This window comes from Salmo salar, chromosome 11, assembly GCF_965601325.2.
Source record: "Salmo salar chromosome 11, fSalSal1, whole genome shotgun sequence".
Lineage (NCBI taxonomy): Eukaryota > Metazoa > Chordata > Actinopteri > Salmoniformes > Salmonidae > Salmo > Salmo salar.
Window position 1 is genome coordinate 90337486 of NC_138301.1, and position 14671 is coordinate 90352156.

Genomic DNA, 14671 nt, shown 5'->3' on the forward strand with positions numbered 1-14671 from the left:
CATTTCCTTAGCTATCATACTCCAATTCCACTGATTTCAAAACTCGGTCCTCTGGAAAGTGAAGAGCAACACTTATGCAGTTCTACTACACAATAAATATATATATGTATATTGGGGAGAACAAGTATTTGATACACTGCCGATTTTGCAGGTTTTCCTACTTACAAAGCATGTAGAGGTCTGTAATTATTATCATAGGTACACTTCAACTGTGAGAGACGGAATCTAAAACAAAAATCCAGAAAATCACATTGTATGATTTTTAAGTCAATAATTTGCATTTTATTGCATGACATAAGTATTTGATACACCTACCAACCAGTAAGAATTCCGGCTCTCACATACCTGTTAGTTTTTCTTTAAGAAGCCCTCCTGTTCTCCACTCATTACCTGTATTAACTGCACCTGTTTGAACTCGTTACCTGTATAAAATACACCTGTCCACACACTCAATCAAACAGACTCCAACCTCTCCACAATGGCCAAGACCAGAGAGCTGTGTAAGGACATCAGGGATAAAATTGTAGACCTGCACAAAGCTGGGAGGGGCTACAGGACAATAGGCAAGCAGCTTGGTGAAAAGGCAACAACTGTTGGCGCAATTATTAGAAAATGGAAGAAGTTCAAGATGACGGTCAATCACCCTCGGTCTGGGGCTCCATGCAAGATCTCACCTCGTGGGGCATCAATGATCATGAGGAAGGTGAGGGATCAGCCCAGAACTACACGGCAGGACCTGGTCAATGACCTGAAGAGAGCTGGGACCACAGTCTCAAAGAAAACCATTAGTAACACACTACGCCGTCATGGATTAAAATCCTGCAGCACATGCAAGGTCCCCCTGCTCAAGCCAGCGCATGTCCAGGCCCATCTGAAGTTTGCCAATGACCATCTGGATGATCCAGAGGAGGAATGGGAGAAGGTCATGTGATCTGATGAGACAAAAATAGAGCTTTTTGGTCTAAACTCCACTCGCCGTGTTTGGAGGAAGAAGAAGGATGAGTACAACCCCAAGAACACCATCCCAACCGTGAAGCATGGAGGTGGAAACATCATTCTTTGGGGATGCTTTTCTGCAAAGGGGACAGGACGACTGCACCGTATTGAGGGGAGGATGGATAGGGCCATGTATCGCGAGATCTTGGCCAACAACCTCCTTCCCTCAGTAAGAGCATTGAAGATGGGTGGTGGCTGGGTCTTCCAGCATGACAACGACCCGAAACACACAGCTAGGGCAACTAAGGAGTGGCTCCGTAAGAAGCATCTCAAGGTCCTGGAGTGGCCTAGCCAGTCTCCAGACCTGAACCCAATAGAAAATCTTTGGAGGGAGCTGAAAGTCCGTATTGCCCAGCGACAGCCCCGAAACCTGAAGGATCTGGAGAAGGTCTGTATGGAGGAGTGGGCCAAAATCCCTGCGCAGTGTGTGCAAACCTGGTCAAGAGCTACAGGAAACGTATTATCTCTGTAATTGCAAACAAAGGTTTGTGTACCAAATATTAAGTTCTGATTTTCTGATGTATCAAATACTTATGTCATGCTTATGTCATGCAAATGAATTACTTAAAAATCATACAATGTGATTTTCTGGATTTTTGTTTTAGATTCCGTCTCTCACAGTTGAAGTGTACCTATGATAAAAATTACAGACCTCTACAAGCTTTGTAAGTTGGAAAACCTGCAAAATCGGCAGTGTTTTCAAATACTTGTTCTCCCCATTAGACAGGATTACCTACACATACTGACCATCTCAAATAGACAGATGTGTGCTACATGGCAAACCAATCCGAACTCATCTCTCGGCATGTCAAAGCCACTCATTATCTCAGCCAATCATGGCTAGCAGGAAGGTTGCTCACTTTTTCTGTGGCTAAAAATCTAATAAAATCCAATCAAATTGTATTTGTCACATACACATGGTTAGCAGATGTTAAAATGCGAGTGTAGCGAAATGCTTGTGCTTCTAGTTCTGACAATGCAGTAATATCCAACGACTAATCTAACTTAACAATTTCACAACAATTACCTTATACACACAAGTGTAAAGGAATGAAAAAGAATATGTACATAAAAAAATACATACATATATATATATATAAACGAGTGATGGTATAGAACGGCATAGGCAAGATGCAGTGGATGGTATAGAGTACAGTATATACATATGAGATGAGTAATATAGGGTATGTAAACATAATATGAAGTGGCATTGTTTAACCTCTCTGTGCTAGGCGGCACGAATTCGTCCCACCTACGCAACAGCCAGTTGAATCCCGTGGCGCGATTTTCAAATACCTTAGAAATGCTATTACTTCAATTTCTCAAACATATGACTATTTTACAGCATTTTAAAGACAAGACTCTCGTCCGATTTCAAAAAGGCTTTACAACGAAAGCAAAACATTAGATTATGTCAGCAGAGTACCCAGCCAGAAATAATCAGACACCCATTTTTCAAGCTAGCATATAATGTCACAAAAACCCAGAAGACAGCTAAATGCAGCACTAACCTTTGATCTTCATCAGATGACACACCTAGGACATTATGTTATACAATACATGCATGTTTTGTTCAATCAAGTTCATATTTATATCAAAAACCAGCTTTTTACATTAGCATGTGACGTTCAGAACTAGCATACCCCCCGCAAACTTCCGGGGAATTTACTAACAATTTACTAAATTACTCACGATAAACGTTCACAAAAAACATAACAATTATTTTAAGAATTATAGATACAGAACTCTTTTGTGCAATCGAGATGTCCGATTTCAAAATAGCTTTTCGGTGAAAGCACATTTTGCAATATTCTCAGTAGATAGCCCAGCCATCACGGCTAGCCATTTAGACACCCACCAAGTTTAGCCCTGACCAAAGTCAGATTTACTATTACAAAAGTTTGATTACCTTTGTTGTCTTCGTCAGAATGCACTCCCAGGACTGCTACTTCAATAACAAATGTTGGTTTGGGCCAAAATAATCCATCGTTATATCCAAAAAGCGGCGTTTTGTTCGTGCGTTCCAGACACTATCCGAAATGGTAAATCAGGGTCACGAGCATGGCGCAATTCGTGACAAAAAAATTCTAAATATTCCATTACCGTACTTCGAAGCATGTCAACCGCTGTTTAAAATCCATTTTTATGCCATTTTTCTCGTAAAAAAGCGATAATATTCCGACCGGGAATCTCCGTTTAGGTAAACAGAGGAAAGAAAACAAAGCATTCGGTCGACGCGGGCACGCGCCTGAGTCTCACAGTACTGTAACCAGCCACTACCCAAACGCGCTACTTTTTTTCAGCCAGAGCCTGCAAAGCCACGATTCAGCTTTTTGCCGCCTTCTGAGAGACCATGTGAGCCGTAGGAAGTGTCACATAACAGCAGAGATCCTTTGTAATGGATAGAGATGGCAAAGAAGGCCAAGAAATGGTCGGACAGGGTACTTCCTGTACAGAATCTTCTCAGGTTTTGACCTGCCATTTGAGTTCTGTTATACTCACAGACACCATTCAAACAGTTTTAGAAACTTTTGAGTGTTTTCTATCCAAAGCCAATAATTATATGCATATTCTAGTTACTGGGCAGGAGTAGTAACCAGATTAAATCGGGTACGTTTTTTATCCAGCCGTGTCAATACTGCCCCCTAGCCCTAACAGGTTAAAGTGGCTAGCGATACATTTATTACATCAATTTTTCCATTATTAACCTGTTGAGGACAGACGTTCCACTAGCGGAACCCCGTTCCACCTGCGGAACCCCTAGCCAACAGCCAATGGCATCGCACGGTGTGAAATACTAACCCAAATAAAATACCACAATTCAATTTTCTCAAACAATCAACTATTTTACAACATTTTAAAGATAAGACTCTCGTTAATCTAACCACATTGTCCGATTTCAAAAAGGCTTTACATAGACACAAATAATCACACAGCCATTTTCCAAGCAAGCATATATGTCACATAAACCCAAACCACAGCTAAATGCAGCACTAACCTTTGATGATCTTCATCAGATGACACTCCTAGGACATTGTTATACAATACATGCATGTTTTGTTCAATCAAATTCATATTTATATCAAAAACCAGCTTTTTACATTAGCATGTGATGTTCAGAACTAGCATACCCACCGAAAACTTCCGGTGAAATTACTAAATTACTCATGATAAACATTCACAAAATACATAACAATTATTTTAAGAATTATAGATACAGAACTCCATTATGCAAATGGTATGTCAGATTTTAAAATAGCTTTTCGGCGAAAGCACATTTTGCAATATTCTGAGTACATAGCTCGGCCATCACAGGCTAGCTAATTTGACACCCACCAAGTTTGGGGCTCACTAAACTCAGAATTACTATTAGAAAAATTGGATTACCTTTGCTGTTCTTCGTCAGAATGCACTCCCAGGACTTCTACTTCAACAACAAATGTTGTCTTGGTTCCAAATAATCCATAGTTATATCCAAATACCTCCGTTTTGTTCATGCGTTCAGGTCACTATCCGAAGGGTAACGAGCGAGCGCATTTCGTGACAATAAAATTCTAAATATTCCATTACCGTACTTAGAAGCATGTCAAACGCTGTTTAAAATCAATTTTTATGCTATTTTTCTCGTAAAATAGTGATAATATTCCAACCGGGCAACGATGTATTCATTCAAAGGCTGAAAGAAAAAAATTGAGAAGTCTCGTGGATGCATATCACAGTCTCACTGTCCCCAGGCTGACCACTTACAAACTCTGCTGCTGTACTTTGCCCAGAGACAGCAGACACCCCATTCCACTTTCTGGCGGCTTTAGAGAGCCAATGGAAGCCTTAGAAAGTGTCACGTTACAGCACAGATGCTGTAATGTCGATAGAGATGCAACAGAAGGACAACAAATTGTCAGACAGGGCTCTTCCTGTATGGAATCTTCTCAGGTTTTGGCCTGCCATATGAGTTCTGTTATACTCACAGACACCATTCAAACAGTTTTAGAAACTTTAGAGTGTTTTCTATCCAAATCTACTAATTGTATGCATATTCTAGTTTCTGGTCAGGAGTAGTAACCAGATTAAATCGGGTACTTTTTTTTTATCCAGCCGTGAAAATACTGCCCCATATCCCAAAGAAGTTAAAGTGGCTGGAGTTGAGTCAGTAAGTTGGCAGCAGCCACTCAATGTTAGTGATTGCTGTTTAACAGTCTGATGGCCTTAAGATAGAAGCTGTTTTTCAGTCTCTCGGTCCCAGCTTTGATGCACCTTTACTGACCTCGCCTTCTAGATGATAGCGGTGTGGACAGGCAGTGGCTCGGGTGGTTGTTGTCCTTGATGATCTTTTTGGCCTTCCTGTGACATTGGGTGGTGTAGGTGTCCTGGAGGGCAGGTAGTTTGCCCCTGGTGATGCGTTGTTGTCGCGAGAATTTTCAATCCCAATGATGATATCTAAACAATTATTTAAGCTGTGATCAATCCCAGAGGTTTGTAAGATCCTGGGTTTAATAATAATTAGGCAAAGACTCAGCTTATGCAAAAGGTCCGTAAAGTTTATTCATGAGAACGTTCTCCCCTCATATAATGCGCACAACCTTTTATATAACTCCTACAAGCGCCTACAAGTCTACAAGCACATCTGAACCTAATCTCCTGTCCTTGGTCTCACAGTACCAAAACATGTCTGTTTTCAGTTCCTCTTTATCACACACAAACACAATGTTCCCACTGTCTCACAATATTCTAGTATTATGTCTAAACACATTGTCTAAGCTTCTGTAACTATTAGGGTGAAATACTTTAGTCATTACTCTTAATGTCATTCAGATTCTCTTATTACTTTAAACATATAAATTCCCTTATCAGTTGTGCAGACCTCACTACCCTCTGGAGAGCCTTACGGTTATGGGCGGAGCAGTTGCCGTACCAGGCGGTGATACAGCCCGACAGGATGCTCTCGATTGTGCATCTTTAAAAGTGTGAGTGTTTTTGGTGACAAGCCGAATTTCTTCAGCCTCCTGAGGTTGAAGAGGGGCTGCTGCGCCTTCTTCACCACGCTGTCTGTGTGGTTGGACCATTTCAGTTTATCCGTGATGTGTACGCAGAGGAACTTAAAACGTTCTATCCTCTCCACTACTGTCCCATCGATGTGGATAGCGGGGTGCTCTCTCTGCTGTTTCCTGACGTCCACGATCATCTCCTTGTTTTTGTTGACGTTCAGTGTGAGGTTATTTTCCCGACACCACACTCCGAGGGCCCTCACCTCCTCCCTGTAGGCCGTCTCGTCGTTGTTGGTAATCAAGCCTACCACTGTAGTGTCGTCTGCAAACTTGATGATTGAGTTGGAGGTGTGCATGGCCATGCAGTCGTGGGTGAACAGGGAGTACAGGAGACGGCTGAGAACGCATCCTTGTGGGGGCCCAGTGTTGAGGATCAGCGGGGTGGAGATGTTGTTACCTACCCTCACCACCTGGGGGCGGCCCGTCAGAAAGTCCAGGACCCAGTTGCACATGGCGGGGTTGAGACCCAGGGTCTCGAGCTTGATGACGAGTTTGGAGGGTACTATGGTGTTAAATGCTGAGCTGTAGTCGATGAACAGCATTCTCACATAGGTATTCCTCTTGTCCAGATGGGTTAGGGCAGCGTGCAGTGTGATAAACCAACTAGGCTCGCAATTTAACAATTGTATTTGTATTTACAGATGGCATACAAGTTTGTTATTAAGGCACATGAAAGTTAACATGTTCCATAAGGCATTCCTGCCAAAAAATGCACTTTGATACAAAAAAATAAGTTTACATTCAAATGGCTCTTTTGTGAAGTAGTGACCCGCGACATACGCCTAGTTTCCTGAAACAAGTCACATATTACATGGATTTATTCGACTTTTTAAAATGTAGATGTTCCAAAGGTCTGCATCAGTGGCTTGTAGTCTATGCATGGAAGCCAGGAGATGCTAAATGTGTTTATGTTAATTAACAATCAATTACCATGAATCTGGCAGTTATTTGCTCACCGGCTGACAAAATGTCATGACCGCCACAGCCCTACTGATGAGTTTGATTTGTACAATGGCCCTCGTACCGCTCCGTCAACACAAACAACTTCAACGATGGCAGTCTCAGACTAAAGTATGTAGCGGAACAACAGAGCAGCGGAAGAATTTAGTGTGAGTCATCAGTCTACCACAGTCACTGATCTTAAGTCAGTATTGTTTTCCCTCCCCGTATTGTTCAGAAGAATGTGTCAGGTACAGGGCCATGCCTGTTGTGCTGGTGTGAAATGGGCTATACAGTGATGTACTACTGGGATGGAAGTAGTGGTAGGAAAATTACTACAGTAGACTCCTACAATTTCTTCATTGTACACCTGTTTCAATGAACACAAGACAGTGTCCAAAAAGTATCTTCAATAACGTATTTGGTAGGTTCAAAAATAGTTTTATTGAATTCTGTCTTGAAACATTATGGAAGGCGACAGTTGAAAGTGTGAGCTGTAACTAACAGACCAGCTGTCATGACACATCCTCTTGCTCCTCTATTTGAAATTCACCTGTCTGGTTGCACAGTAGCCTCCCCAAGGTGGGGACAGTCATGAGGACAGATGGCTTGTGTCCACATCACCGGCTGGGCCCTAACACTTCACCTTCTCTGTGTGTCGCTCCATTGGGACTGCCAATGTGCCAGTCTGCCTGCCTGTAGATAGCCGCTCCAGAGGGTAGTAGTGTATGAATAATCACCCACCACCATGGTGCTGATCTGGACTCTGGTGGTTATTTCAGTTGGTGTCAAATGCTTCCACCTACTGGTTAGTTACGGTAAAGTGAGGGGGAAATGGAGGTGGATACAGCCAGTGTTAAATCAATCGATTTTGGTTATACAGGTTATCGTCAGAGGCATTTGAAGACAGCAGCTTAAGCCAAAGCTAGTAGGGGGGTCCTGGGGCACCGCCCTCGGCCCCCAAAAAAGGAATTTCCACAGCTAAATGCATGAATTTGGTGCACTTTGAGATTAATGTTGAGTGATTAGAACATTGAGAGATTAAATATTTTTCTGTTAACTTGCACCTGCCATTGCAGACACTGCCAGTACTCAATTACAGTAGCTACTGTGGGTCTCTCTACTCTGGAACACTCTCTACTCTGGAAAACCTACATCTACTGTACAGGGTATTGCCAAAAACCTCCATACCACTCAACAATTTCAAACATAGACACTGACATGTCCAGTGAGCCAAACTGATTAAAGAATCCCACAGTGTAGAGGTGTAGGAATTATGTTGAATATAATATGCAAGCATTCTCTGTGTTATCTTACCAACCCCCATTGTCACGCCTCTGAGAACATCTGATTGGAGGTTAACTTTACAGTAATACTGTTCGTCAACAACTCAGATTTTGAATCCAAACAACTCAGATGCTTATAAAAGGTTTTAGATTCATTGTCTCTTTTTCTTTTTTGTTCATGACCTGCTGTGGTGAGATACACTGTCTTTCTGTCTCTCCCATGAACTTTGGGCTTTGTCTTTCTCTCTCTCTCTGATCTTGCCTAATGTTTTACATTGTAATGCTTGTTAATGCTTTGTAACATAAGCTTTATGCCTTGTATGTGAATCCATTCATATAACAAAGTAATTAAATACACTTGTATTTAAAATGACATTCTCACACATTTCTTGATTGCCTATTACTGTAACTCAACCATAGTCTTTTGCATTGTAACGCGGGTCATATAAAGGGGACCAAGGCGCAGCGTGTAGAGTGCTCATACTTTACTTTAATGAAAACACTTAAACAAAACAACCAAACCACAGCCAAGAGTTCCGTCAGGTATACTAACAAAACGGAAAACAACTACCCACCCCAACACAGGAAAAACAGGCTGCCTAAGTATGGCTTCCAATCAGAGACAACGATAGACAGCTGCCTCTGATTGGAAACCATACCTGGCCAAAACATAGAAAACAAAAACATAGAATGCCCACCCACCTATCACACCCTGTCCTAACTAAACAGAGAAAACACAGCTCTCCTAGGTCAGAGCGTGACATGCATATTGCTAAATCGTCTTATTGAGTCAGATAAACATTTTAATAGGCTAATTGCATAGTTTTATTATGGCTCAATTGTGAGGTAAATATAATATACACATATCAAATATTACTTCACTACAATAGTACCCAAACAACCACACCCACACTGCAATAATTAGAATCCATAGAGCAGCTTTAAGTGATACAGTCTACTGCGTGATCATCCCTCCTGTGCCTCTCTCCATCGCTTTCACTGTGTCTTCTGTTGCTGTCTCTCTTGTCTGCCCTCTTCTGTTGCTGTCTCTTAGTCTTCAATGTTCTTATCCCTTTCATCTAGCCTCCTCTCTCGTCTTGTCCTGGCTGTAAAAAGTGTCAAAGTAAACAATTATTTTAAATAGTAATTTCACAGGCTTTTTAACCTCACCTGCAAATTCTTTGTAAACCATGTTTTACTTTTTCCATATGCACAAAAAGCTTATTTCTCCTAAAATTTGGGAACAAATTTGTTTACATACCTGTTAGTGAACATTTTTCCTTTGCCAAGATAATCTATCCTACTGACAGGTGTGGCATATCAAGAAGCTGATTAAACAGCATGATCATTACACAGGTGCACCTTGTGCTGGGGACAATAAAAGGCCACTCTAAAATGTGCAGTTTTGTCACACAACACAATGCCACAGATGTCTCAAGTTTAAAGAGAGAGTGCAATTGGCATGCTGACTGCAGGAATGTCCACCAGAGCTATTGCCAGAGAATTGAATGTTAATTTCTCTACCATAAGCCGCCTCCAAGGTCATTTTAGAGAATTTGGCAGTAAGTCCAACTGGTCTCACAAACGCAGACCATGTGTACGGCATCGTGTGGGAGAGCGGTTTGCTGATGTTATGTTATGAACAGAGTGCGATGGAGTTACAGCATATGCATGCATACGCTATGGATAACGAACACAATTGCATTTTATCAATTGGCAATTTGAATACACAAAAATATTGTGACGAGATCCTGAGGCCCATTGAGAGGCCAACAGAACATATTGTATTGTTTACTTCTGACATAAAAATGTGTCAGTAAAAAATTATATACAGTTGAAGTCGGAAGTTTACATACACCTTAGCCAAATAAATTTAAACTCCGTTTTTCACAATTCCTGACATCACTTTATTCTATATTATTTTAAGAATGTGAATTGTCTGAATAATAGTAAAGAGAATGATTTATTCCCGTTTTTATTTCTTTCATCACATTCCCAGTGGGTCAGAAGTTTACATACACTCAATTAGTATTTGGTAGCATTGCCTTTAAATTGTTTACTTTGGGTAAAACATTTTGGGTAGCCTTCCACAACCTTCCCACAATAAGTTGGGTGAAGTTTGGCCCATTCCTCCTGACAGAGCTGGTGTAAATGAGTCAGGTTTTTAGGCCTCCTTGCTCGCACACGCTTTTTCAGTTCTGCCAACAAATTTTCTATGGGTTTGAAGTCAGGGCTTTGTGATGGCCACTCCAAAACCTTGACTTTGTTGTCCTTAAGTCATTTTACCACAACTTTGGAAGTATGCTTGGGGTCATTGTTCATTTGGAAAACACATTCACGACCAAGCTTTAACTTCCTGACTGATGTCTTGAGATATTGCTTCAATATATCCACGTAATTTTCCTACCTCATGATGCCATCTATTTTGTGAAGTGCACCAATCCCTCCTGCAGCAAAGCACCCCCACAACATGATGCTGCCACCCCTGTGCTTCACGGTTGGGATGGTGTTCTTCAGCTTGCAAGCCTCCCCCTTTTTCCTCCAAACATAACGATGGTCATTATGGCCAAACAGTTATATTTTTGTTTCATCAGACCAGAGGACATTTCTCCAACAAGTACGATCTTTGTCCCCATGTGCAGTTGCAAACCGTTGCCTGTCTTTTTCATGGTGGTTTTAGAGCAGTGGCTGCTTCCTTGCTGAGCGGCCTTTCAGGTTATGTCGATATAAGACTCGTTTTACTGTGGATATAGATAATTTTGTACCTGTTTCCCCAGCATCTTCACAAGGTCCTTTAGTGTTGTTCTGGGATTGATTTGCACTTTTCGCACCGAAGTAGTTCATCTCTAGGAGACAGAACACATCTCCCTCCTGAGCGGTATGATGGCTGCTTGGTCCCATGGTGTTTATACTTGCGTACTATTGTTTGTACAGATGAACGTGGTACCTTCAGGCATTTGGAAATTACTCCCAAGGATGAACCAGACTTGTGGAGTTCTGCAAAAAAAATTCTGAGGTCTTGGCTGATTTCTTTTGATTTCCCCATGATGTCAAGGTAAGAGGCACTTAGTTTGGCCTTGAAATAAATCCACAGATACACCTCCAATTGACTCAAATTATGTAAATTAGCCTATCAGAAGCTTCTAAAGCCATGACATAATTTTCTGGAATTTTCTAAGCTGTTAAAAGGCACAGTCAACTTAGTATATGTAAACTTCTGACCCTCTGGAATTGTGATACAGCGAGATATAAGTGAAATAATCTGTCTAGAAACAATTGTTGGAAAAATTACTTGTGTCATGCAGAAAGTAGATGTCCTAACCGACTTGCCAAAACTATAGTTTGTTAACAAGAAATTTGTGGAGTGGTTGAATGATTTGCTTTAATGACTCCCACCAAAGTGTATGTAAACTTGCGAATTCAACTGTACATACAGTATACTGTATAGCGCAAGTGATGCTTGGTTATTAAAACTCATATCAGACTGAAAGAAAAGTATATTTATTCATAATTTTTTTTATTATTGGACCATCAAAATGTTCAGGGCTGGACCAAGACCATCCGTGGCTGAAGCCGTGGAAGCCCAGGTATAAGTACGCCACTGTCACGTTCGTTTGTATAGACGGACCAAGGCACAGCGTGAGTAGCGTTCCACATCTTTATTATGAAGTGAAACTTAGCAAAATACAAAAACAATAAAGAATAAACGTAACGTGACTACAAAGGTGCTACATGCACTAACTCAAAATAATATCCCATAACCCACAGGTGGAAAAAATGCTACTTAACTTCTTTGGGATATGGGGCAGTATTTTCACGGCCGGATAAAAAACGTACCCGATTTAATCTGGTTACTACTCCTGCCCAGAAACTAGAATATGCATATAATTAGTAGATTTGGATAGAAAAAACTCAAAAGTTTCTAAAACTGTTTGAATGGTGTCTGTGAGTATAACAGAACTCATATGGCAGGCCAAAACCTGAGAAGATTCCATACAGGAAGAGCCCTGTCTACAGCCCAGCATCTGTGCTGTAATGTGACACTTTCTAAGGCTTCCATTGGCTCTCTAAAGCCGCCAGAAAGTGGAATGCTGTCTCTGGGCAAAGTACAACAGCAGAGTTTGTAAGTGGTCAGCCTGGGGACAGTGAGACTGTGATGCGCGTTCACGAGACTTCTCAATTTTTTTCTTTCAGCCTTTGAATGAATACACCATTGCCCGGTTGGAATATTATCACTATTTTACGAGAAAAATTGCATAAAAATTAATTTTAAACAGCGTTTGACATGCTTCTAAGTACGGTAATGGAATATTTAGAATTTTTTTGTCACGAAATGCGCTCGCTCGTTACCCTTCGGATAGTGACCTGAACGCATGAACAAAACGGAGGTATTTGGATATAACTATGGATTATTTGGAACCAAGACAACATTTGTTGTTGAAGTAGAAGCCCTGGAAGTGCATTCTGACGAAGAACAGCAAAGGTAATCCAATTTTTCTAATAGTAATTCTGAGTTTAGTGACCCCGAAGTTGGCGGATGTCAAAATAGCTAGCCGTGATGGCCGAGCTATGTACTCAGAATATTGCAAAATGTGATTTCGCCGAAAAGCTATTATAAAATCGGACATAGCGATTGCATAAAGGAGTTCTGTATCTATAATTCTTAAAATAATTGTTATCTATTTTGTCAACGTTTATTATGAGTAATTTAGTAAATTCACCGGAAGTTTTTGGTGGGTATGCTAGTTCTGAACATCACATGCTAATGTAAAAAGCTGTTTTTTATATAAATATGAACTTGATTGAACAAAACATGCATGTATTGTATAACATAATGTCCTAGGAGTGTCATCTGATGAAGATCATCAAAGGTTAGTGCTGCATTTAGCTGTGGTTTTGGTTTATGTGACATATATGCTTGCTTGGAAAATGGCTGTGTGATTATTTGTGTCTATGTACTCTCCTAACATAATCTAATGTTTTGCTTTCGCTGTAAAGCCTTTTGGAAATCGGACAATGTGGTTAGATTAACGAGAGTCTTATCTTTAAAATGGTGTAAAATAGTTAATTGTTTGAGAAAATTGAATTGTGGTATTTTAGTTGGTTTTGTATTTCGCGCCGTGCGATGCCATTGGCTGTTGGCTAGGGGTTCCGCAATCGGAATGGGGTAGGGGTTCCGCAGACGGAACGGAATGGGGTAGGGGTTCCGCAGACGGAACGTCTGTCCTCAACAGGTTAAGTATGATCCCCAATTAGAGACAATGATAGCCAGCTGCCTCTAATTGGGAATCATACCAAACACCCAAACATAGAAAAACTAAACTAGAACCCACCATATAAAATAATGACATGACATGACAGTAACCCCCCCCCCAAAGGTGCGGACTCCGACTGCAAAACCGGAACCAAAAATGGAGGGTTGGGGGGGTGTCTAGTGTCGGTGGCGGCTCTGGTGCGGGACGAAAAACCCGCTCATCCCGCAGATCCACCAGTATCGGGGGCAGCTCTGGTGCGGGACGAAGAACCCACTCATCCCACGGATCCGCCGGCTTTGGTGGCGGCTCTGGTGCGGGCCGAAGAACCTGCTCATCCTGCGGGTCCAGCCATGGACCCAGGCTGAACCCTGTGCCTGGACTGGGCACCAACGTAGAAGAAGACTCCGGCCTTGGAGCTGGACTGGACGCCGTGCTTAGACAGGGCATCGGTGCAGGGGAAGTCTTCAGCCATGGAGCGGGACTGGATGCTGTGCCTGGACTGGGCACCAACGCAGAAGAATACTCTGGCCTTGAAGCTGGAGTCCCGAACCATTGACCGTCTCAGGAGGTCCCGAACCGTTGGCCGTCTCAGGAGGTTCCGGACCGTGGGCCGTCTCAGGAGGTTCCGGACCGTGGGCCGTCTCAGGATGTTCCGGACCGTGGGCCGTCTCAGGAGTTTACGGACCGTAGGCCGTCTCAGGATTTTACGGACCGTGGGCCGTCTCTGGAGGTTACGTACCGTGGGCCGTCTCAGGAGGTTCCGGACCGTGGGCCGTCTCAGGAGGTTCCGGACCGTGGGCCGTCTCAGGAGGTTCCGGACCGTGGGCCGTCTCAGGAGGTTCCGGACCGTGGGCCGTCTCTGGAGGTTACGTACCGTGGGCCGTCTCTGGAGGTTCCGGACCGTGGGCCGTCTCAGGAGGTTCCGGACCGTGGGCCGTCTCAGGAGGTTCCGGACCGTGGACCGTCTCAGGATGTTCCGGACCGTGGGCCGTCTCAGGAGGTTCCGGACCGTGGGCCGTCTCAGGAGGTTCCGGACCGTGGGCCGTCTCAGGAGGTTCCGGACTGTGGACCGTCTCAGGATGTTCCGGACTGGGAACTGTCGCCGGAAGCTCTGGACTGGGAACTGTCGCCGGAAGCTCTGGACTGGGAA